General features: G+C 44.9%; 1 protein-coding gene across 1 annotated transcript in view; it reads right to left on the reverse strand.

The window, feature by feature from the left end:
- Positions 1-26,856, reverse strand: part of LOC126416926 (octapeptide-repeat protein T2-like) — a 95,417-nt gene that overhangs the window by 1,359 nt on the left and 67,202 nt on the right. The gene's annotated exons all lie outside the window — the stretch shown is intronic.

The following is a 26,856-nucleotide window of genomic DNA, read 5'->3' on the forward strand; positions in this document are numbered from 1 at the left end:
GAAGGCCAACCCACGCATTCGCACGCGTAGCCGGTGACTGGGTAACGCGTAATTCCCCGCCCTGGGTAGACATGTAAGGCTCGCGCGTACCCCCTGGTAAAGGCCAGGCCCGGGGAGGGGTGATTGCCTGAGCTGATACCTTCTGACCATGCCGATTGGTCCCTCCGTCTGTTTCTCGGGAGGTGTGACCTGGGGTGTAAACATTCACCTAAGGTGGGAGTGCCCTCTGAGAGGGTCCCCACAAGGAAGGAGCGCGCCATCGGAGACGCTGGCAATCATGGGGGATTCCTCCGCAATGGATTTCTGTTCTTCTCTCTCGACTTCTGCCCAAAAACGGAAACATGACCAGCCACCAGTGACAAAAGTACTACCGCCTGCCCCACAGTTCCTCGTAGTTTCTCGATCTGAGGACGGAAAGGATTTTTCCTCTGTCAACCCTTTCGTTATCCAGAAGGGCGTAGATGCCATAGCCGGATCTGTCAAGTCGTGTACCAGGTTGCGTAATGGTACGTTGTTACTAGAAACTGAGAGCGCCTTTCAGGCACAAAAACTGCTTCGGGCCACACTCCTGTACACGTTCCCTGTCCGGGTGGAGGCTCACCGAACTTTGAATTCGTCTCGTGATGTAGTCTACACTCGGTCCCTCGACGGATTGACTGACGAGGAGATTCAATCTTTCCTCACTGAGCAGGGCGTGATGGCTGTCCATAGGGTCATGAAAAGGTCAACAATGACCTTATACCGACCCGGACACTTTTCTTGACCTTCGATAGTGTTAAGCTGCCATCGCGCGTCAAGGCGGGCTACGAGGTTATTTCTGTTCGCCCCTATGTCCCGACACCTACGCGCTGCTACCAGTGTCAGCGTTTCAATCACACTCGACAGTCGTGTTCCAATGCGGCTAAATGTGTCACTTGTGGCAGGGATGCCCATGAGGGTGACTGTCCACCTCCGTCTCCTCGTTGTGTGAACTGTCAGGATGACCATGCCGCATCCTCCCGCGACTGTCCTGTCTATAAGGAAGAACGCTGTATCCAAGAAATTCGGGTCAAAGAGAAAGTGTCCACCTCGGCTGCTCGCAAGCTATTGGCTAGTAGGAAGCCCACGCTGCTCCCAGCGGGGAAATACAGTACTGTCCTCGCCTCTCCTCGGACTACCAGGGAGGTGGCAACCCAGACATGCGATCTGACCTTCAGCACCACGGTCGTCCGTTCGGCCAGTGCTAAGATCGCGCGGTCGACGTCTCCTCTTCCTCCCATCACCCCACAGACACCAGACCCTTCATCAGCTTCTGCAAAGACGAAGACCCAGAAGTCTGATGCACGGGCCTTCAAGAAGGAACCGTCCCGTGCAGACTTCCTACGTACCTCGACCTCCCAGCCTTCGACCGGTACTTCCACCAAACGACCTTCCAAGAAGGCTCATAGGAAGCACAGTTCTCCTTCTCCGCCACGGCGCATTTCATCTCCTGCGCCACCCAGCGGTTGCCGCCCCTGGCCATCATCCGTTTCGCCTGGCCGCACCGCTGGTAGCCGAACATCTGGCCGTTCACCGGCGGAGGAAGCTCCCCCTCCCGGCCATCTTCCCAAGATGGCCAACGAACCTATAGACCCAATGGACGATGTGTCCACCTACTGATAGCGGCGGCAGTGCTCGCTCGAAGCCCGGCCCTCAGCGGCCTTCGAGGTGACCCCTTCTTTCCTCCTCCTTTTCTTCTTACGATGGCACTTATTCACTGGAATATTCGCAGCATTCGCTCCAACCGAGAGGACTTGAAGTTGCTGCTCCGCTTGCACCATCCGCTCGTCGTAGCCCTCCAGGAAACGATGCTACACCCATGTGATCAAATTGCCTTGGCACACTACACCTCTGTGCATTTTGACCTACCCCCTGTTTAGGTATTCCGGCTCATGGAGGGGTTATGTTGCTGGTCCGGGATGATATTTACTAAGATCCCATCACATTGCACACCGGCCTGCAGGCAGTTGCCATCCGCATTACTCTCACCGCTTTTACATTTTCCATTTGTACCGTCTACACTCCATCGTCATCTGCCGTTACCAGGGCAGACATGATGCAGCTTATTGCTCAGCTACCTGCCCCATTTTTGTTACCTGGAGACTTCAATGCCCACCATCCCCTTTGGGGCTCTCCGGCATCCTGCCCGAGGGGCTCCCTGTTAGCAGACCTTTTCAACCAGCTTAATCTTGTCTACCTCAATACTGGCGCCCCTACTTTTCTTTCGGACACATCTCACACCTATTCCCATTTAGACCTCTCTATATGTACTCCCCAACTTGCACGCCGATTTGAGCGGTATGCACTTTCTGATACATATTCGAACGACCACTTCCCGTGTGTTATCCATCTCCTGCGGCATACCCCCTCTCCGTGCTCCTCTAGTTGGACCATCTCCAAGGCAGACTGGGGGCTCTTCTCTTCCAGGGCGACCTTTCAGGATCAAACCTTCACAAGCTGCGATCGTCAGGTCGCACACCTCACGGAAGTCATTCTCGCTGCTGCTGAATATTCCATCCCTCACCCTACTTCTTCTCCACGTCGCGTACCGGTCCCCTGGTGGACCGCAGCATGTAGAGACGCTTTACGTGCTCGTCGACGTGCTTTACGCACCTTTAAACGCCACCCTACAGTGGCGAATTGCATCAATTACAAACGATTGCGTACTCAGTGTCGTCGTATTATTAAAGAATGCAAGAAAGCCAGCTGGGCTGCTTTCACAAGCACCTTCAACAGTTTTACTCCTTCTGTTGTCTGGGGTAGCCTGCGCCGGCCATCTGGCACTAAGGTCCACTCACCAGTTTCTGGCTTGACGGTCGCGAATGACGTCCTTGTGGCCCCTGAGGATGTCTCCAATGCCTTCGGCCGCTTTTTCGCCGAGGTTTCGAGCTCCGCTGATAACCACCCTGCCTTCCTCCCCCGCAAACAGGCAGAGGAGGCTAGTCCACCTACCTTCCGCTCCTCGAATCGTGAAAGTTATAATGCCCCATTCACCATGCGAGAACTCGAAAACGCACTTGGCCGATCACGGTCCTCCGCTCCAGGGCCTGATTCTATTCATATTCAGATGCTGAAGAACCTTTCTCCTGCGGGTAAAGGTTTTCTTCTTCGTACTTACTTTCGCATCTGGATTGAGGGACATGTTCCCGCATGCTGGCGCGAGTCTATTGTTGTCCCGATTCCTAAGCCGGGGAAGGACAAGCACTTGCCTTCCAGTTATCGACCCATCTCGCTTACCAGCTGTGTCTGTAAAGTGATGGAGGGAATGGTTAACTCCCGATTGGTTTGGCTGCTCGAGTCTCGACGCCTACTTACCAATGTACAATGTGGATTTCGTAGGCGCCGCTCTGCTGTTGACCATCTGGTTACCTTGTCGACCTTCATTATGAATAACTTCTTGCGGAAGCGCCCGACCGTGGCTGTGTTCTTTGATTTGGAGAAGGCTTACGACACCTGTTGGAGGGCGGGCATTCTCCGCACCATGCATACATGGGGCCTTCGCGGTCGCCTCCCTCTTTTTATTCGTTCCTTTTTAATGGATCGGCAGTTCAGGGTACGTGTGGGTTCTGTCCTGTCACACCTTTCGCCAGGAGAATGGGGTGCCACAGGGCTCAGTTTTGAGCGTCGCTCTCTTCGCCATCGCGATCAATCCAATAATGGATTGCCTCCCAGCTGATGTATCAGGCTCCCTTTTTGTGGACGATTTTACCATCTATTGCAGCGCGCAGTGTACACGTGTCCTGGAGCGGTGTCTTCAGCGTTCTCTTGACCGTCTTTACTCCTGGAGTGTCGCCAATGGCTTCCATTTCTCTGCTGAGAAGACGGTCTGTATTGACTTCTGGCGCTACAAAGAGTTTCTCCCACCGTCCTTACGACTCGGTCCCGTTGCTCTCCCAATCGTGGAGACAACAAAATTTTTAGGTCTTACATTTGACAGGAAACTTAGCTGGTCTCCACATGTCATATTTGGCTGCCCGTTGTACCCGTTCTTTAAATGTCCTCCGTGTTCTCAGTGGTATGTCGTGGGGAGCGGATCGAACCGTCCTGCTTCGTCTATATCGGTCGATCGTCCGCTCCAAGCTGGATTATGGGAGCTTCGTATACTCCTCTGCACGGCCATCCATCTTACGCCGCCTCAACTCCATACAACATCGGGGTTTACGACTTGCGATCGGAGCGTTTTATACTAGTCCCGTAGAGCGTCTTCATGCTGACGCTGGCGAATTGCCACTCACCTACCGGCGCGATATACTGCTTTGTCGGTATGCCTGTCGGCTACTGTCAATGCCCGACCACCCATCTTATCGTTCCTTTTTTGACGACTCTCTCGACCGTCAATACGGGTTGTATGTCTCTGCCCTGCTACCCCCTGGAGTTCGCTTTCGTCGCCTCCTTCAACACCTTAATTTTTCACTCCCTGCAACCTTTCGAGTGGGCGAAAGCCACACGCCACCTTGGCTACAGGCTCAGGTCCGCGTTCACCTTAACTTTAGCTCGCTCCCAAAAGAGGTAACCCCCGGTTCGGTCTACCACTCCCGTTTTGTTGAACTTCGTTCGAAGTTCATCAATATGACCTTCATTTATACAGATGGCTCCAAGACCAATGACGGGGTCGGGTGTTCTTTTATTGTCGGGGCACAAAGTTTCAAATACGGGCTCCATGGCCATTGTTCGGTCTTCACAGCTGAGCTCTTTGCCCTCTACCAGGCTGTTCTTTACATCTGCCGCCACCGACATTCTGCTTATGTCATCTGCTCCGATTCCCTGAGCGCCATCCAGAGCCTCAGTGATCCGTATCCGGTTCACCCTTTCGTGCACCGGATCCAACGCTCTCTTCAGCAGCTGGCAGACGTCGGTTCTCCAGTTAGCTTTATGTGGGTCCCTGGCCATGTCGGTATCCCTGGGAACGAAGCTGCAGATGCCGCGGCCAAGGCTGCGGTCCTCCAGCCTCGGACAGCTTCTTGTTGTGTCCCTTCATCAGATTGTAGCAGGGTTATTTGTCGGCGCATTTTATCGCTGTGGCATGCCGATTGGGCTGCACTTACAGACAACAAGCTTCGGGCCTTGAAACCTCTTCCCGCGGCTTGGGCGTCCTCCTCCCGCCCTTCTCGGCGGGAGGAGGTCGCTTTGGCCCGGTTACGCATTGGACACTGCCGGTTCAGCCATCGCCATCTGCTGACGGCTGCGCCGGCGCCGTTCTGCCCATTTGGACAATTGCTGACGGTCCGCCACATTTTAATATTCTGTCCGGATTTTAACACACTGCGTCTAGATCTCAACCTGCCATGTACTTTAGATGCCATTTTAGCGGATGACCCACGAGCAGCTGCTCGTGTTCTTCGTTTTATCAATTTGACAAACCTCTCTAAGGACATTTGATGATGCTGTTTTTTAATCCTATGCCTGTCAGTCTGTCTTTTATCGTGTTTTCCCTTTCAGTTGTTGTTTTAAACTTATGCCTCGCGGTGCATTCTTAACGTAGTCAGGGCGCTAATGACCATTGAAGTTGTGCGCCCTAAAACCACAAAAAAAAAAAAAATCCTCACCATCAAATGAACGGTTACTGTTTTCAGGTTTGTACATTTACTTAACAGATATTTTCCCCCAGTGTTCAGGATTCTGAAAAGGACTGTTGATTCGCATCGAAATATTTTCCATTTATTTTTGTCGTTATATTCAAATTTGACAATATCTAGCCTTTTGAAATAAATATCTTAACCATACATTCTCTATACATTCTTCCAGTAACGTGATGGTGAAACAATGCGTATATGTCCCCAATGCCGTACGTAATATGCAATTGAGAAGTTTTATGACTTTAATTAGAGTGGAGAATGCAGTAGGGAATGGAAAGTTCACCGTTAAATGTGACTGCACTACAGTAAAAGTGAGAACTTCGTTTCCGACTTACGATGCGTCAGTCTCTGAATTACAGTGATAAGTCTGGGTAGGTTGCCTTTCTGTATGTTGTATGGTACTGTTTCAATTGTTTGAATTTGATACTCACCAGCAGCACGAGTTCGCAGACTACTTCATTCAACAAATGTAAATTTGGCCTTCCTGTAATTTTTTAATCCGAGTCGGACGTTCTCTGACGAAAAATATACACCATCCAAATGCATTTTCTTTCCTGTTACTACTACTGTACTACCTAACTGTGTGCATTTGCCACATAGTTACACAAAGTGATTTTTATCTACACCAAAACACACGAGTGGACACCTCTATCTAACACGTTGTTTCATGAATTTCATACACAGTCAAATCATTTAGACTTCGTGGATGAAACCGGCTTGGTAGTTAATGCACTGTCACCAGAAACATCGATTACAGGATAGTGCTACACGACAGTATTGTGCAATAAGAGAGGCGAAGAAGATAATTATTATAGTACACTTCATGTAATTTCTGAACCATTGCAGTCAAATTCTAATGACAGTTTACATAAATAAGTAAAATACACTCCTGGAAATTGAGATAAGAACACCGTGAATTCATTGTCCCAGGAAGGGGAAACTTTATTGACACATTCCTGGGGTCAGATACATCACATGATCACACTGACAGAACCACAGGCTCATAGACACAGGCCACAGAGCATGCACAATGTCGGCACTAGTACAGTGTATATCCACCTTTCGCAGCAATGCAGGCTGCTATTCTCCCATGGAGACGATCGTAGAGATGCTGGATGTAGTCCTGTGGAACGGCTTGCCATGCACTTCCACCTGGCGCCTCAGTTGGACCAGCGTTCGTGCTGGACGTGCAGACCGCGTGAGACGACGCTTCATCCAGTCCCAAACATGCTCAATGGGGGACAGATCCGGAGATCTTGCTGGCCAGGGTAGTCGACTTACACCTTCTAGAGCACGTTGGGTGGCACGGGATACATGCGGACGTGCATTGTCCTGTTGGAACAGCAAGTTCCCTTGCCGGTCTAGGAATGGTAGAACGATGGGTTCGATGACGGTTTGGATGTACCGTGCACTATTCAGTGTCCCCTCGACGATCACCAGTGGTGTACGGCCAGTGTAGGGGATCGCTCCCCACACCATGATGCCGGGTGTTGGCCCTGTGTGCCTCGGTCGTATGCAGTCCTGATTGTGGCGCTCACCTGCACGGCGCCAAACACGCATACGACCATCATTGGCACCAAGGCAGAAGCGACTCTCATCGCTAAAGACGACACGTCTCCATTCGTCCCTCCATTCACGCCTGTCGCGACACCACTGGAGGCGGGCTGCACGATGTTGGGGCGTGAGCAGAAGACGGCCTAACGGTGTGCGGGACCGTAACCCAGCTTCATGGGGACGGCTGCGAATGGTCCTCGCCGATACCCCAGGAGCAACAGTGTCCCTAATTTGCTGGGAAGTGGCGGTGCGGTCCCCTACGGCACTGCGTAGGATCCTGCGGTCTTGGCGTGCATCCGTGCGTCGCTGCGGTCCGGTCCCAGGTCGACGGGCACGTGCACCTTCCGCCGACCACTGGCGACAACATCGATGTACTGTGGAGACCTCACGCCCCACGTGTTGAGCAATTCGGCGGTACGTCCACCCGGCCTCCCACATGCCCACTATATGCCCTCGCTCAAAGTCCGTCAACTGCACATACGGTTCACGTCCACGCTGTCGCGGCATGCTACCAGTGTTGAAGACTGCGATGGAGCTCCGTATGCCACGGCAAACTGGCTGACACTGACGGCGGCGGTGCACAAATGCTGCGCACCTAGCGCCATTCGACGGCCAACACCGCGGTTCCTGGTGTGTCCGCTGTGCCGTGCGTGTGATCATTGCTTGTACAGCCCTCTCGCAGTGTCCGGAGCGAGTATGGTGGGTCTCACACACCGGTGTCAATGTGTTCTTTTTTCCATTTCCAGGAGTGTATTTGGCTACTGAAATTAAAGCCATTCGAAACAATGGAACAAGGATGTCGGTTAAACAGCAATTTCTAAAACTGGTTTATGATGCTGTAGGCATTAAAATGTGTGACTTTAATGTAGAGTTCCTTCACGGAAATACACTAGATGCTAGTCACCCCTTGAGAGATCTGTGCGAATTCATATGTCTGGCTTAACAAGATGAATGTCGGCAGTAGTAGTTACGTATTTGCTACCATTTCACATAAATTATCGTCAATTTGAAGAGCTTTGTGTGAGTAATAATATTTAATCATTTTTGTGTACAGCTGTTTCAAATCACACTTGCCGTATTTTTCTGTCTTGGTGTGAGTTGCACTATAACAATAGATAACAGCTAAACTGGTAAAAAGTTCTGAATGATCTGTTCCACAACTATGGGATCCAAGGTTTAAAATTGCACAAAAGAAGTAAGACAATTGCTTGGTTCGTGTGTACATACAACACTATTATTGGCAGTTGTAAGTAGGCTGGTCAGGGCCATTCTTTTGTAGGGAATTTTGAAAGTCAGATTGCGTTGCGCTAACAAAATATTGTGTGTCAGTTTAAGCACAGTCATGTATAATTGTTCAAAGGGGACGTTTCACAGTGTGTGTTGCGAAAGGTAACTCGGTGCACGAATGAAGTAGTATGGTTCTAAGATGTCTGTATTTGCACTAAGATTCAGATTTACAGTGCAGATTTTAAAAGATACCGTCGTTGGATACGCAGCTGCAGCAGCAAGTCGTATACTCCTAGCTCACTCATTTGTTACATAGTTCAATTCTTAATTTCTTTGCGTGTTTTTGGTACTTGCATTGTATAATTCATAAACTTCGGGCGTATTATAGTATTTGAGAGTTCTAGCATCACGTTTTAGTACCTGAATAGTGTAAAATCGCGTAGTCTCCTTCCGCCGCCGAGCAGCGTCAGCAGTGCGCATTACTGCATTTACTAGGCAATCTTGTATTTTAATAACCGTTTAAATTTTGTCGATTTGTTTGCGCTCTCTGTAGATTAGTTCAGACGTTCTTTGCACAACAGTTTTTAGCATGGATAGGGACTGCAACTGCCGTGTTCGGATGCAGGCTGATTTGGCATCCCTTCGCTCACAGCTTCAGGCAGTGTTTGCTTCGGTCATACAGCTTGAGGCTGTTGTCAATGGGCATCACTGTGGGATTCCGGATGGGGGTTTGTCGGGGACGGCCAGCTCGTCCCACGCTTCCCCCGATCGGGCTACGACTGTGGTTGCCCGGGATACTGCCCGCGTTGAGGCTGATCCCTCACCTGTGGTAGAGTGGGAGGTCGTTTCAAGGTGTGGCAGGGGGCGAAAGACATTCCGGAGGGCTGAACGGAAGGCCTCTCCAGTTTGTCTGACGAACGGGTTTCAGGCTCTGTCTCAGGCTGATACTGATCTTCGGCCTGACATGGCTGCTTGTCCTGTTCCAGAGGTTGCCCCTCAGTCTGCAAGATCCGGGCGGTCGCAGAGGGTGGGCTTACTTGTAGTTGGGAGCTCCAATGTCAGGCGCGTAATGGGGCCCATTAGGGCTATGGCAGCAAGAGAGGGGAAGAAAACCAATGTGCACTTCGTGTGCTTACCGGGGGAGTCATTCCAGATGTGGAAAGGGTCCTTCCGGAAGGGTACAGGGTGCACCCATCTGCAGGTGGTCGCTCATGTCGGCACCAATGATGTGTGTCGCTATGGATCCGAGGAAATCCTCTCTTGCTTCCGGCGGCTACCTGAAATGGTGAAGACTGCCAGTCTCGCTAGCGGGATGAAAGCAGAGCTCACCATCTGCAGCATCGTCGACAGGACTGACTGCGGACCTTTGGTACAGAGCCGAGTGGAGGGTCTGAATCAGAGGCTGAGACGGTTCTGCGACCGTGTGGGCTGCAGATTCCTCGACTTGCGCCATAGGGTGGTGGGGTTTCGGGTTCCGCTGGGTAGGTCAGGAGTCCTTTAAACGCAACAAGCGGCTACACAGGTACCAGGGGTTGTGTAGCGTGGGCTGGGCGGTTTTTTAGGTTAGATGGCATTGGGCAAGTACAGAAAGGGCAACAGCCTCAACGGGTGCAGGGCAAAGTCAGGACATGCGAGGAACAAGCAGCAATCGGTATTGTAATTGTAAACTGTCGAAGCTGCGTTGGTAAAGTACCGGAACTTCAAGCGCTGATAGAAAGCACCGAAGCCGAAATCGTTATAGGTACAGAAAGCTGGTTGAAGCCAGAGATAAATTCTGCCGAAATTTTTACAAAGGTACAGACGGTGTTTAGAAAGGATAGATTGCATGCAACCGGTGGTGGAGTGTTCGTCGCTGTTAGTAGTAGTATATCCTGTAGTGAAGTAGAAGTGGATAGTTCCTGTGAATTATTATGGGTGGAGGTTACACTCAACAACCGAGCTAGGTTAATAATTGGCTCCTTTTACCGACCTCCCGACTCAGCAGCATTAGTGGCAGAACAACTGAGAGAAAATTTGAAATACATTTCACATAAATTTTCTCAGCATGTTATAGTCTTAGGTGGAGATTTCAATTTACCAGATATAGACTGGGACACTCAGATGTTTAGGACGGGTGGTAGGGACGGAGCATCGAGTGACATTATACTGAGTGCACTATCTGAGAATTACCTCGAGCAATTAAACAGAGAACCGACTCGTGGAGATAACATCTTGGACCTACTGATAACAAACAGACCCGAACTTTTCGACTCTGTATGTACAGAACAGGGAATCAGTGATCATAAGGCCGTTTCAGCATCCCTGAATATGGAAGTTAATAGGAATATAAAAAAAAGGGAGGAAGGTTTATCTGTTTAGCAAGAGCAACAGAAGGCAGATTTCAGACTACCTAACAGATCAAAACGATAATTTCTGTTCAGACACTGACAATGTTGAATGTTTATGAAAAAAGTTCGAGGCAATCGTAAAATGCGTTTTAGACAGGTACGTGCCGAGTAAAACTGTGAGGGACGGGAAAAACCCACTGTGGTACAACAACAAAGTTAGGAAACTACTGCGAAAGCAAAGAGAGCTCCACTCCAAGTTTAAACGCAGCCAAAACCTCTCAGACAAACAGAAGCTAAACGATGTCAAAGTTAGCGTAAGGAGGGCTATGCGTGAAGCGTTCAGTGAACTCGAAAGTAAAATTCTATGTACCGACTTGACAGAAAATCCTAGGAAGTTCTGGTCTTACGTTAAATCAGTAAGTGGCTCGAAACAGCATATCCAGACACTACGGGATGATGATGGCATTGAAACAGAGGATGACACGCGTAAAGCTGAAATACTAATCACCTTTTTCCAAAGCTGTTTCACAGAGGAAGACCGCACTGCAGTTCCTTCTCTAAATCCTCGCACAAACGAAAAAATGGCTGACATCGAAATAAGTGTCCAAGGAATAGAAAAGCAACTGGAATCACTCAACAGAGGAAATTCCACTGGACCTGACGGGATACCAATTCGATTCTACACAGAGTACGCGAAAGAACTTGCCCCCCCCCCCCCTTCTAACAGCCGTGTACCGCAAGTCTCTAGAGGAACGGAAGGTTCCAAATGATTGCAAAAGAGCACAGGTAGTCCCAGTCTTCAAGAAGGGTCGTCGAGCAGATGCGCAAAACTATAGACCTATATCTCTGACGTCGATATGTTGTAAAATTTTAGAACATGTTTTTTGCTCGCGTATCATGCCGTTTTTGGAAACCCTGAATCTACTATGTAGGAATCAACATGGATTCCGGAAACAGCGATCGTCTGAGACCCAACTCGCTTTATTTGTTCATGAGACCCAGAAAATATTTGATACAGGCCCCCAGGTAGATGCTATTTTCCTTGACTTCCGGAAGGCGTTCGATACAGTTCCGCACTGTCGCCTGATAAACAAAGTAAGAGCCTACGGAATATCAGACCAGCTGTGTGGCTGGATTGAAGAGTTTTTAGCAAACAGAACACAGCATGTTGTTATCAATGGAGAGACGTCTACAGACGTTAAAGTAACCTCTGGCGTGCCACAGGGGAGTGTTATGGGACCATTGCTTTTCACAATATATATAAATGACCTAGTAGATAGTGTCGGAAGTCCCATGCGGCTTTTCGCGGATGATGCTGTAGTATACAGAGAAGTTGCAGCATTAGAAAATTGTAGCGAAATGCAGGAAGATCTGAAGCGGATAGGCGCTTGGTGCAGGGAGTGGCAACTGACCCTTAACATAGACAAATGTAATGTATTGCGAATACATAGAAAGAAGGGTCCTTTATTGTATGATTGTATGATAGCGGAACAAACACTAGTAGCAGTTACTTCTGTAAAATATCTGGGAGTATGCGTGCGGAACGATTTGAAGTGGAATGATCATATAAAATTAATTGTTGGTAAGGCGGGTACCAGGTTGAGATTCATTGGGAGTGTCCTTAGAGAATGTAGTCCATCAACAAAGGAGGTGGTTTACAAAACACTCGTTCGACCTATACTTGAGTATTGCTCATCAGTGTGGGATCTGTACCAGGTCTGGTTGACAGAGGAGATAGAGAAGATCCAAAGAAGAGCGGCGCGTTTAGACACAGGGTTCTTTGGTAACCGTGATACCGTTACGGAGATGTTTAACAAACTCAAGTGGCGGACTCTGCCAGAGAGGCGCTCTGCATCGCGGTGTAGCTTGCTCGCCAGGTTTCGAGAGGGTGCGTTTCTGGATGAGGTATCGAATATATTGCTTCCCCCTATTTATAAATCCCGAGGAGATCACGAATGTAAAATTAGAGAGATTAGAGCGCGCACGAAGGCTTTCAGACAGTCGTTCTTCCCGCGAACCCTACGCGACTGGAACAGGAAAGGGAGGTAATGACAGTAGCACGTAAAGTGCCCTCCGCCACACGCCGTTGGGTGGCTTGCGGAATATAAATGTAGATGTAGATGAAGTCACAGACATTCCTCTGGTATGTTGGCAAGTATAGTTAGACACTTCAAACCCCCCCGATTCTCAACAAAGATCATTTGGATCTGTTTGGAGTCGTGATTACTGGGCATTAAACCTTCAATATTTTACGTTAAACATCCTACACATAAGTAACATCAGTGTCTAGTGGTAATGTCCTACCTACAATTTTTGTCAACTTTGTAACCAACAGTAACAAATGAACAACTTGGTCACTATAATGAAACAAATAATTGATGGAATTTGTTTGGTAAAAATGATTGGGAAAAAACTAGTTCAGGCCTATATCAGATCCAAAATTGAGCTTAAAAACAATTCCAACAAACACAGAACAATGCTATATTTATCACAAGTATTGTTAGCTGAGAAAAGCTGTTTTGGACAAAAAGTATGGCTTAAGGCTACTGAACTGCTCCTTTTATCTTAAACATCAAACGACGTTTACGTACCTTTAACTCAAAACAGCTTATCGGTATGATTGTGAGTTTCATGTCCCGTGGATCGTGTGCACAATAAATCGGGACGTGGAGTAGGCCATTTTCCACAGAAACAACAAATTAATACTTAAATGTCTACATGCTGATCATACATAAAGTTGTTTCTCAAATATAGATACATAGGAGCTAGCAGTTCTTAGTCACAGCCTCCTACGTATGACAGCAACAAATTCCACAGAATAGGAGGAATTATCAAGGAAGAACTTAAGTTTTCAAATTTCACTTTGCAATCCTTCAGACAATTCACATCACTGAGCAAGTGAGCAAAAATTGCTTCAGAATCGTGCAGTCCTTTTTACACTAAAGACATTAATGACTAAATTTTTCTTCTGGCATTGTAATTGTTATGTTTATGGCCCCTCTATCTCTTCTCCAGTATTAGTGTTCTGATTTTAATGTAAGATGGGGTCTGGATCGTAGGAAAAAAGCCGGCCTCTGTGACCGAGCGGTTGTAGGTGCTTCAAACCGGAACCGCGCTGCTGCTACGGTCGCAGATTCGAACCGTGCCTTGGGCATGGATGTGTGTGATGTCCTTCGGTTAGTTAGGTTTAAGTAATTAAGTCTAGGGGACCGATGACCTCAGATGTTAAGTCCCACAGTGATTAGTGCCATTTGAATCATTTTATTGGGGAAAAGGCAAAGGATATTTAATATAGAACTACCTTCTCGCATATACTGCACGCTCGTAAATGCGGCTTACATTTACGCCAATGGTGATAAAGGTTGGTACGCAGACACAATATTAGTAAAAATGTACGGTTTTGCCTGTAATGATTTAAGTTATCTTAACTCGCCGCTGGCTCAAAGATTATCACAATCAGCATGGAACTATTACTGTTATTGCCTGCTGAATTTATTGTGCGAAGAGGCGATATAACCACTTACGCAGCGTAAGGATTTGTACTCATGATAAATAGTTCCATTTATATCACGCTGGCTTCAGTCTGGGTTAAGCATTCCATTGACAGAGATAAATTTAATCGAAAACTGTTACCGTGAACTAAACCGAAGCCTTGTTGCCTACTGCTGTTAAAGCTGTCCAAGCAATTCCGTAAAAATTCTGACAAAACCAACATTGTAAAGGTTAATGCGAGAAAATTAACAAAGTATTAAATATGTTAACATGAGAGTGAAGCAGAAAATACCTACATCAAATACTTAAAACGTCAGAACAACTAAGCGACTTGATTCAGCAATAGACACAAAATCGGGGTACATCGTCTAGCCGGGTATTTTTAGCATTGAGATAGGATTTACATGGTTAGAAAGAAAGTATTAACCTTGGACATTTATGCTTTCATACTGAAATACATATTTTAACACAAAATGTATTAGTGAGCTTTAAGTTTTATGATTTTATGGACAAAAATACTGTTTAGTACTTCCTTTACCCTTTATATTAATTTTTATAGGGCTTTCCATTGTTCCTTTCAACTGCAGTTAATTATTTGCAACAGACACTTAGGAAGGAATAAATGTAATGTGAGCAGTAGTCTGAAGGCTCACATCCTTCATCAAATGTCTTCAAGAAGGTCATGAGTGTGCACTATATTTTACTGCCTTAGCTCGTCTTTGAGCAACGAAGACTTTCTTTCTGAGAGATCAGCTACCCCCAGAACATTATTCCTTACGATATTATTGAATGAAAATATATGTACTTCTCATGCACTGATCAGGTGGTCACTTCCTTCAATATGTTAACTTTTGATAGTCTCAACCCCCCAACAATAATGTATCCACACGTAAATATTAGCAGATGGATGGATGATGGTATAGATGAATACTCGTATTTCATGAACTTTCTGAACACTTTTGACATGACAAAAAGATATTCTGAAACGAGGGTGCCTAAGAGTTCAGCATTAAACTTACACCATGTACTTTCATGCAAAGCTGTAAATGGTTTCTAGAAAGATTTTGGTATCTCCGATTGTTCACGCCAGCTAATTAAGCGAAATAGGGTTCGTAAAACGCAAAACTGGCGGCCTACCAATGGGCTTTCTCACAACTTGAAACACACACTTTCTCCTTGATACTGCCGATCGGACTGGGGATGACGTACATATGGAAAACAAATCAAATGCAAACTAACTACTCTTGCAAATGTCTCCTCAAAAATTAAGCATAAAAAGCTAAGGAGAAAAACTGGGTAGTGTAAATGTTAAGTAATTTTCCAAAGTTCTATAATTTTTACATTTTTAAGATCTTCTCCATTCGGCATTTAATAGTTCACTATCATAGGTACAAAAGGTGCACAGGAGATACTGTTACTACTTGTTGCATCGAAAAACCAGTGACAAAATAATACGAAGTGCATAAAATAAAACATCTGTAGGATGTATAAACCATACAACAGAAAGACATACGTGGGGATAACACACAAATAAAATATTGCAGTAAAGTATCAAAAAATCCTCAGTGATTGGAAAAAATTGTAAATCAAATAGAGCTCTGGTATGGTGAAGTTTCAGGGAACATCAAAACTCTCCAAACAGCGTTTTCTGTCAGAGTATGAAACTGTAAGATACGTTACACAAGGAGATGGAAGATTCCTAAAATACACCTTCCTAAAGAGTCAGCTAATACATGATTCATGAGTAATACATGCTACACAATTGACAATTACAGTAGCAGTTTATAACGAAAGGGGACTATTCCCAGTTAAATTACATGGCCACAGTATAGTGCACTCACAGAACAATCATGAACCTAAACCCAAAGTGTAAGACAGTAATGTCCTACTCCCAAGTTCAACATGTAATTAATCATGACAGGATGCCAACGCAGTTTGTCAGGTGGATATGAAGAGGTGCGTGGGACATATTCGAATGTTATAGGCATTGAGCCACTTCTCCAAACAAGCAGGAGGGAGTGGATAGGGCACAGCAGCGTGGGTTTGATTCATGACCAACTTAATGATGCAGTGTAGTTGTTATGACACTGACACATACGGAAGGATGCCGTTTTTTATCCCCAGCCGACTTGATTTAGGTTTTCTTTAACCGTTTGAGGAAAATGCTGTGATGATTACTCCAAATAATGCCACAACTGATCAGCTGTCGGGTGAGTCGCGTAAGACGTAACACCCCCATTATTCCGTTGTCGATTGCACGTATCGACAAGCGGTGTTCGGCGAACCATAGCCGACTATAGGGCACATACTTTGGTACATGCACAATAATCACGATTTTATTGACCGAGATAATGATGCAAGTACATGGTTTTTTTTCTATGGGACGCTATACTTTCCTTACCATCATTCGAACGCTCTGGACAAGACGCGTATAGTGATGTAAAGCATGTTGCTATTGTGAATCGAACTTCGCTTAAAAGACGCTGGGAAATATTGTACGACTGAAGGTCGAGGCGGTCGGAAGCGGCTGCAGACTGTAAAGACGCCTCGCGCGACCCGCAGGCCGAGTTGCCGTGCTCTATGCAGCATGCCCCCCCCCCTCCCGCCCCCCCCCCCCCCCGCCGCCCCAACGCCCATGAAACATGGACCTTGCCGTTGGTGGGGAGGCTAGCGCGCTACAGCTATACAGATGGCCGTACCGTAGGTACAACCACAACGGATGGGTATCAGTTGAGAGGCCAGACAAACATGTGGTTCCTGAAGAGGGGCAGCAGTCTTTTCAGTAGTTACAGGGCCAACAGTCTGGATGATTGACTGATCTGGCCTTGTAACAATAACCAAAACGGCCTTCCTGTGCTGCTACTGCGAACGTCTGAAAGAAAGGGGAAATTACAGGCATAATTTTACCCGAGGGCATGCAGCTTTAGTGTATGGTTAAATGATGATGGCGTCCTCTTGGGTAAAATATTCCGGAGGTAAAATAGTCCCCCATTGGGACCACCGGGCGGGGACTACTCAGGAGGATGCCGTTATCAGCAGAAAGAAAACTGGCGTTCTAGGGATCGGAGTGTGGAATGTCAGATCCCTTAATCGGGCAGGTAGGTCAGAAAATTTAGAAAGGGAAATGGATAGGTTAAAGTTCGATATAGTGGGAATTAGTATGCTGGAGTAGGTTTAATAATGAATAAAAAAATAGGACTGCGGGTAAGCTATACAAACAGCATAGTGAACGCATTATTGTGGCCAAGATAGACACGAAGTCCATGCCTACTACAGTACTACACGTTTATACGTCAACTAATTCTGCAGATGATGAAGAAATTGATGAAATGTATGATGAGATTAAATTATTCAAGTAGTGAAGGGAGACGAAAATGTAAGTCCTGGGTGACTGGAATTCGAGAGTAGGAAAATGGAGAGAAGGAAACGTAGTAGGTGAATATGGATTGGGGGTAAATCCTGCACAGAGCATAGCTTCTTCATAGCTAACACTTGGTTCAAGAATCATAAAAGAAGGTTGTATACATGGAAGAAGCCTGGAGATACTGACAGGTTTCAGATAGAGTATATAATGGTAAGACAGATTTTTAGGAACCAGGTTTTAAATTGTAAGACATTTCCAGGGGCAGATGTGGACTCGGACCACAATCTATTGGTTATGAAATGTAGATTAAAACGGAAGAAACTGCTGAAAAGTTGGAATTCAAGGGGATGGGACCTGGATAAACTGAATAAACCAGAGGTTGTACAGAGTTCAAGGGAGAGCATAAGGAAACAATTCACAGGAATGTGGGAAATAAATTCAGTAAAAGAAGAATGGGTAGCTCTGAGGGATGAAGTAGTGAAGGCAGCAGAGGATCAAGTAGTTAAAAAGACGAGGGCTGGTAGAAATCCTTGGGTAACAGAAGGAATATTGAATTTAATTGATGAAAGGAGAAAATATAAAAATGCAGTAAATAAAGCAGGCAGAAAGGAATACAAATGTCTCCAAAATGAGATCGACAGGAATGGCTAAGCAGAGATGGCTAGAGGACAAATGTAAGGATGTAGAGGCTTATCTCACTAGGGGTAAGATAGATACTGCCTACAGGAAAATTAAAGAGACCTTTGGAGAAAAGAGAGCCACTTGTATGAATATCAAGAGCTCAGCTGGAAACCCAGTTCGAAGCAAAGAAGGGAAAGCAGAAATGTGGCTGGAGTATACAGAGGGTCTATACAAGGGCGATGTACTCCAGGACAATAATATGGAAATTGAAGAGGATGTAGATAAAGATGACATGGGAGAAACGGTACTGCGTGAAGAGTTTAACAGAGCACTGAAAGACCTGAGTCGAAACAAGGCCCCGGGAGTAGGCAACATTCCATTGGAACTACTGACGGTCTTGGGAGAGCCAGTCCTGACAAAACTCTACCATCTGGTGAGCAAGATGTATGAGACAGGCGAAATACCCTCAGACGTCAAGAAGAAGATAATAATTCCAATCCCAAAGAAAGCAGGTGTTGACAGATGTGAAAATTACCGAACTATCAGTTTAATAAGTCACAGCTGCAAAATAGTAACGCGAATTCTTTGCAGACGAATGGAAAAACTGGTAGAAGCTGACCTCGGGGAAGATCAGTTTGGATTCCGTAGAAATGTTGGAACACGTGAGGCAATATTGACCCTACCACTTATCTTAGAAAATAGATTAAGGGAAGGCAAACCTACGTTTCTAGCATTTGTAGACTTAGAGAAAGCTTTTGACAATGTTGACTGGAATACTCTTTCAAATTCTGAAGGTGGCAGGGGTAAAACACAGGGAGCGAAAGGCTATTTACAATTTGTACAGAAACCAGATGGCAGTTATAAGAGTCGAGGGACATGAAAGGGAAGCAGTGGTTGGGAAAGGAGTGAGACAGGTTTGTTGCCTCTCCCCGATGTTATTCAATCTGTGTATTGAGCAAGCAGTAAAGGAAACAAAAGAAAAATTCGGAGTAGCTATTAAAATCCCTGGAGAAGAAATAAAAACTTTGAGGTTGGCCGATGACATTGTAATTCTGTCAGAGACAGCGAAGGACTTGGAAGAGCAGTTGAACAGAATGGACAGTGTCTTGAAAGGAATGTATAAGATGAACATCAACAAAAGCAAAACGAGGATAATGGAATGTAGTCGAAATAAATCGGGTGATTACTGAGGGAATTAGATTAGGAAATGGGACGCTTAAGGTAGTAAATGAGTTTTGCTATTTGGGGAGCAAAATAACTGATGATGGTCGAAGTAGAGAGGATATAAAATGTAGACCGGCAATGGCAAGGAAAGCGTTTCTGAAGAAGAGAAATTTGTTAACATCGAGTATAGATTTAAGTGTCAGGAAGTCGTTTCTGAAAGTATTTGTATGGAGTGTAGCCATGTATGGAAGTGAAACGTGGACGATAACTAGTTTGGACAAGAAGAGAATAGAAGCTTTCGAAATGTGGTGCTACAGAAGAATGCTGAAGATAAGGTGGGTAGATCACGTAACTAATGAGGAGGTATTGAATAGGATTGGTGAGAAGAGAAGTTTGTGGCACAACTTGACTAGAAGAAGGGATCGGTTGGTAGGACGTGTTTTGAGGCATCAAGGGATCACAAATTTAGCATTGGAGGGCAGCGTGGAGGGTAAAAATCGTAGAGTGAGACCAAGAGATGAATACACTAAGCAGATTCAGAAGGATGTAGGTTGCACTAAGTACTGGGAGTTGAAGAAGCTTGCACAGGATGGAGTAGCATGGAGAGCTGCATCAAGCTGAGGGATGAAGACCGTAACAACAACAACAACAACAACATGCAACATGCACGGCCTACGCTACGTAGGTAACTCCTCATCCGCCCTCTTTTATGCAAAGTTTGAATCACAATAGCAACATGCGTTACATCACTATACGCGTCTTTTCCAGAGCGTTAGATTGATAGTAAAGAAAGTATAGAGTCTCATTTAAAAAGCATGTACTTGCCACATTATATCGGTAAATATAAACATTGTGATTATTGTGCATGTACCAACGTATGTGCCCCATAGTCCGTTATGATTCGCCGCATGTCGATACGTGCAATCGGCCCCGGAATAAAGGGGGGGTGTTACGTCTTACGCGACTCACCCTGTATATGTATTCGTTGGATTATAACAAATGCTACTTTTGGACAAAATAAATACCCACACATGATTACCACTTAAATTGGACAACACTATAAATTAATACGTTCTTCCTTTCTTCCTACTACAACCAAAATCTTAAAGTGGCTGCCAGTCTACAACAAAATATGCATAAGGATAACATAATTTCTTAGTTTCATTAATTCTCTCGTGTTCCTATGTTGGAGGAGAACGTAACTGCCATTTACACTTGGTAACTTTGAAACGGAGACCTCATCCACTATGGTGGTTCTGAAAAAGACCGTGGGTCTTCAAATATAAGTAAGAAATTAAGTTAAGATAGGGTAGTAGTCTGTACAACTTCAAGAAATATGTAATTGTTTATGTAAAAAAATAAAGGCTGACAATATATATTTTAACCGTATCAAACAGAATATCTAGAAGTTGTGACAAATTTGTGCTGTTGAACAAGTGCCGGTGTATTCCTCAGTTAATTTTGTGGTAGATGAATTGTTCCTCTACCAAGATATGCAGCTGAATCCACTGATGTGTTCATAAACGTCTGCAAAGTTTTCTCTGCTGATCTTCCACAACAGCCTATAAGACCAACACAGCTAATTCAGTTGGATAGATTTTCAATTTTCACTTCATGTGCTTTGCATGCCAAGCAAACAGCTAACCATATGAAGTCAGCCACTGCTGCTTGGGAGCGCTGAGGGATCAATATCACGATCCTTGCTTTCAGTTTACATACTGTGCCACATTTTTAATCTATGCAAGTCATCTTAATGGGCTCGATCGTTTTCTTTTAAATTTGAACTTGATCTTTCAGACTAGTAATCAGTGCTGTCTTCTGCTCTCGCAGTTTTATAACAATGGCTCTATTCATACATAGCATCGAGTTTCATTGAAAAGAACTCACAGAATTAGTAAACTTGTGATATAGCTTAATGAGCATCTGAAATCTTATACTTCTCTATTAATTCCTACTGCCTTTGTCTGGTTGTTCACCTACAACGAGATGATTATTAAAGTAATTTTTAGTTGAAAATGTCACTTCTTCCATACCAAACATTTCGTCATTTCAGGTGCATTCTGAATGAACTCGTTTCAGTATTTCTAACCATATAAGTGACACATCACAATGCTTAGTATTAATACACACTAAAGAAGGGAGTTGTAGTGCACCAGACGTATTTGGTCATAAACGCACAAAGTTAGAAAGAGGACTACAGCAGTGCCAACCACCTGCCAGCATGGATCCTGTGCTTCACGAAATATAACTTAGCTGTCGTAGTGTTGTGAGGTTATCCAGCCTGGTACCATGTGGAAGTATGAGGGGTGTTCATTAATCAATAAAACGTTTTTTTTTTTTTTTTTTTTTTTCTAAAGCAGGTTGGTTTAATTCAGAATTTCAGTACACTATATTATTCCCTATACTTTTGCCTTTTTCACTTTATCAATCTTCTGACTGATTTGATGCAGCCTGCTACGACTTACTGTCCTGTGCCAACATTTTCTTCTCATAGTAGCAATTGCAGCCTACGTCGTCAATTGTTTGTTTGGATATGTCCCAATCTCATTCTTTTGCTGCAACTCTTAACCTCTACAGCTCCCTCTAGTACCATGGACGCTATTCCCTCATGTCTTAACACATGTCCTACCATCCTGTCCTTGTTCTTATCAGCATTTGCCATATATTCCTTTCCTCGCCGATTCTGCGGAGAACTTGATCATTCCTTACCTTATCTGTCCATCTAATTTCAAACATTCTTTAGCACCACATCTCAAATGCTTCGGTTCTCTTCTGTTCCGGTCTTCCCACAGTCCATCTCACACTGCCGTACGATTCTGTGTTCGTACCGAACATTATCCGAAATTTTTTCCTCAAATTAAGACCTCTGTTTGATACTAGTACACTTCTCTTGGCCAGGAGTGTCCTTTCTGCCAGCAATAGTATGCTTTTTATGTCCACCTTGCTACATCCACGATAGGTTATTTCGCTGCCTAGGCAGCAGAATTCCTTCGCCTACTTCTTGATCACCTACTATGATAAGTTTCTCGATCTTTTCATTTCTGTAACTTATCATTTTCGTCTTTCTTCGGTTTATGCTCAGTCCATAGTCTATACTCACTAGGCTGTTCATTACATTCAACAGGTCCTGTAACTTTATTTTACGTCCACTGAGGGTAGCCATGTCATCCACGAATCTTAACTTTGACATTCTTTCACCTTGAATTTCAATAACAGTCTTGAACTTTTTTTTGTCATTGCTTCTTCGACGGACAGATAGAACAGCGGGTTCGGAAGATAACGACCCGGTCTTATATCCTTTTTATACCGAGCACCTCGGTCTTGGTCTTAGTTTCTTATTATTCCCTCTTGGTTCTTGTACATATCGTATATTATCCGTATTTTCCTGTTGCTTGATCCTAATTTTCGCAGGATTTCGACAGTCTTGCACTATTTTGCATTGTCGAACGCTCCTTCCAGCTCGGTAAATCCTAAAAACGTGTCTTGATTTTCCTTTAATTTTCCTTCCATTGTCAACCGCAACGTCAGAATTCTCTCTCTCGTACCTCTACTTTTCTTTAAGCTAAACTCGTATCGTCATCTAACAGATCCTCATTTTTGTTTTTCATTCTTCTGCATATTGTTCTTGTTAACAACTATGATGTACGAGTAGTTAAGCTGACTGTGCGTTAATTCTTGTACTTGTGGGCTGTTGCAATCTTCGGAATTGCGTTGCTAAAGTTTTCCCAAAAGTCTAATGGTATATCCCAAGTCTCATACATGAATTATCGTTTTGTTGCCACTTCCCTCAATGATTTTAGAAATTCCGATGGACTTCCATTCGGCCTCAGTTACTTTAAGTCTTCCAACGATCTTCTAAATTCTGATTGAAAGACTAGATCCCCTATCTCTTCCCTATCGACTTCTATCTCTTCTTCTATCATGTCATCTGATAACCTCCCCCCCCCTCATAGAAGCATTCAGTGTAGTCTCACCTAATCGCTCTCTCCTTTACATTTAACAGTGGACTTCCCATTGCACTCTTTAATGTTATCACCCTAGCTTTTAATTTCATCGAAGGTGTGTTGACTTTTCTTTATGCTCACAGTGACTCAGTCCTTCTGGCTAATATTTCTTCTTAGATTTCTTCACATTTTCCATTTCGCCTTAGGCCTCTTGAACTTCCTTTTTATATTATTTCTAAGCGACATGTATTTCTTAATTCCTGAATTTCTCTGGACATTTTTGTACTCCATTCTCTCGTCGAACAACTGGAGTATTTCTTCTGGTACCCAAAGTTTCTTCACATTTGCCCTCCTTGGACCTACTTTTTTCTCTTCATCCTCTGTGATTACGCTTTTTAGAGATGTCCAGTCCGCTTCATCTCTACTGCCTTCGGAACTATTAATTATCGTAGTATAGTCTCTGAGAACCTCAAGCATATCTCTTCATTCCTTAGTACTTCCATATCCCACTTCTTCCTCCTGACTAGTCTCTCATACTTCAGCATGCTCTTCATCATTACGAAATTGTGATTTGCGTCTATATCTGCCCCTGGGTATGGCTTACAATCCAATATCCGATTTCGGAATCTATGCCTGACCGTGACGTAATCTAACTGAAATCTCCCTGTAAATTTCGTCCTTTTCCAAGCATACCATCTCCTAATGATTCTTGAATGGAGGATTCGTTATTACCATCTGAAATTTATTGCAGAACTCAATTAGTCGAACTTATCTGGTGTTCCTACCTCGAAAGGCATATTCTCTCGTAACCTTTTCTTCTACTCTTCCCCTGCAACGGCATTCCAATCGACCATTACTATTAGTTTCTTCTTCCTATACATACTGGATTACCTGTTCAGTATTCTCATATACTTTCTCTATCTCGTCATCTTCCTCTTGCACTGTCGGCATATATACCTGAACTGTCGTTGTCGGTGTTGGTTTGCTGTCGAATCTGATGTGTGGAACCCTGTCACTAAACTGTTCACAGTAAATCACCCTCTGCCCTACCTTCCTGTTTACGATAATCCTACTACCGTTACACCATTTTCTGCTACTTTTCATATTACCTTATGTTCGTTTGACCAGAAATCCTTGCTTCTTCCCACGTCACTTCACTGACGCTACATCTAGATTGAGTCTTAGCATCTCCGTTTTCAGATTTTTCTTTCTTCGCTACAACGCTCTAACTTATGACATTCAACGTCCCTTTCGCTGAACACTATCCTTTCGTTGCTTATATTCAATATTTTTCTAATAGTCACCTGTTTCTTACCAGTCTCCGCATTGAGATTCTTATGGGGGTCTAGACAGGAATCACTAGCCAATGGAAAGATCGCTATGACACTTTTTTTCAATTACAGGCCACCTGTCTATAGGTTACACGTTATGAGCCCTTAGTGCAGAGGTTTGCATTGTTTTCGCATCTTCATGCCGTTCATCACTGCCGATTCTTCCGCCTTTTATGGCGAGTTTACCACCTCAGGGGAGAGAGTGTGACCTCACCTCTGTCTGCTGTTCGTACCTCTTTGACAAAGCCGTTGGCAGCATGAGGGCGACTTCTTGTACCGAAAGTCTTCAGTCACCGTTACAGATGATTTTATTCAAAACTTAAACTGTGCCGTAGTTCGAACCCAAGACCGAAGAAATTTAGATTACTGACCAAGGACGCTGCCCCTATACCATATGAAATAGAATAACCCTTCAGAATCCCAGAAGGCCGTCGCCATGACTTTACCCGCTGAGGGCGCAGCTTCGAACTTTCGCTTTCGAGGAAAGGTGGTCTGGCAACATCCTATGGTGTGGCTTAAGTAGCCGGTCTGGTGGACGAGTCTGTCAGCACTACCAACAGAGACATCCAGTTGACTAGCGAGGTGTTTATGGTCAGTTATCTCGAATGACTGCAATAGTATCGAAGTAAATTGACGGAGATCCGAAATGTGAAATAATTTGGGAGAAGGTCACGGTTAAAAGAGGCTCATACATGGTAATTGGATGTCTCTATAGGCCCCCTGGCTTAGCAGCTGTTGTGGCAGAGCACCTGAAGGAAAATTTGGAAAATATTTAGAGTAGATTTCCCGACCATGTTATAGTTCTTGGTGGAGATTTTAATTTACCAGATACAGACTAGGAGACTCAAACGTTTATAACGGGTGGCAGTGACAAGGAATCCAGTGAAATTTTTTTATGTGCGTTATCTGAAAACTACCTTGAGCAGTTAAACAGAGAACCGACTCGTGGCGATAACATATTAGACCTTCTTGCGACAAACAGACCCGAACTATTTGAAACAGTTAACGCAGAACAGGGAATCAGCGATCATAAAGCGGTTACTGCATCAATGATTTCATCCGTAAATAGAAATATTAGAAAAGGTACGTAGATTTTTCTGTTTAGCAAAAGTGACAAAAAGCAGATTTCAGAGTACTTGACGGCTCAACACAAAAGTTTTGTTGCAAGTACAGATAGTGTTGCGGATCCGTGGATAAAGTTCAAAACCATTGTACAATATGCATTAGATGATTATATGCCAAGCAAGATCGTAAGAGATGGAAAAGGGCCACCGTGGTACAACAAACGAGTTAGAAAACTGCTGCGGAAGCAAAGGTAACTTGACAGCAAGCATGAACATAGCCAAAGCCTTGCAGACAAACAAAAATTACACGAAGCGAAATGTAGTGTGAGGAGGGCTATGCGAGAGGCGTTCAGTGAATTCGAAAGTAAATTTCTATGCACTGACTAGGCAGAAAATCCTAAGAAATTTTGGTCTTACGTCAAACCGGTAGGTGGATCAAACCAAAATGTCCAGACGCTCTGTGACCAAAATGGTACTGAAACAGAGAATGACTGACTAAAGGCCGAATTACTAAATGTCTTTTTCCGAAGCGGTTTCACAGAGGAAGACTGCACTACAGTTCCTTCTCTAGATTGTCGCACAGATGACAAAATGGTAGATGCCGAAACAGATGACAGAGGGATAGAAAAACAATTAAAATCGCTCAAAAGAGGAAAGGCCGCTGGACCTGATGGGATACAAGTTCGATTTTACACAGAGTAGGCGAAGGAACTTTTTCCCCTTCTTGCAGAGGTGTACCCTAGGTCTCTAGAAGAGCATACCGTTCCAAAAGATAGGAAAAAGGCACATGTCATCCTCGTTTTCAAGACGGGACGTGGAACATATGTGCAGAACTATAGACCTATATCTCTAACGTCGATCAGTTGTAGAATTTTGGAACACGTATTATGTTCCAGTATAATGTCTTTTCTGGAGACTAGAAATCTACTCTGGGAATCAGCATTGGTTTCGAATAAGACGATCGTGTGAAACCCAGCTCACGCTATTCCTCCACGATACTCAGAGGGCCACAGCCACGGGTTCCCAGGTAGATGCCTTGTTTCTTGACTTCCGCAAGGTTCAAATGGCTCTGAGCACTATGCGACACTTCAGTCCTCAGACTGGTTTGATGCAGCTCTCCATGCAAGCTTCTTCATCTCTCAGTACTTACTGCAACCTACATCCTTCTGAATCT

Source organism: Schistocerca serialis, chromosome 8, assembly GCF_023864345.2.
Source record: "Schistocerca serialis cubense isolate TAMUIC-IGC-003099 chromosome 8, iqSchSeri2.2, whole genome shotgun sequence".
Taxonomy (NCBI): domain Eukaryota; kingdom Metazoa; phylum Arthropoda; class Insecta; order Orthoptera; family Acrididae; genus Schistocerca; species Schistocerca serialis.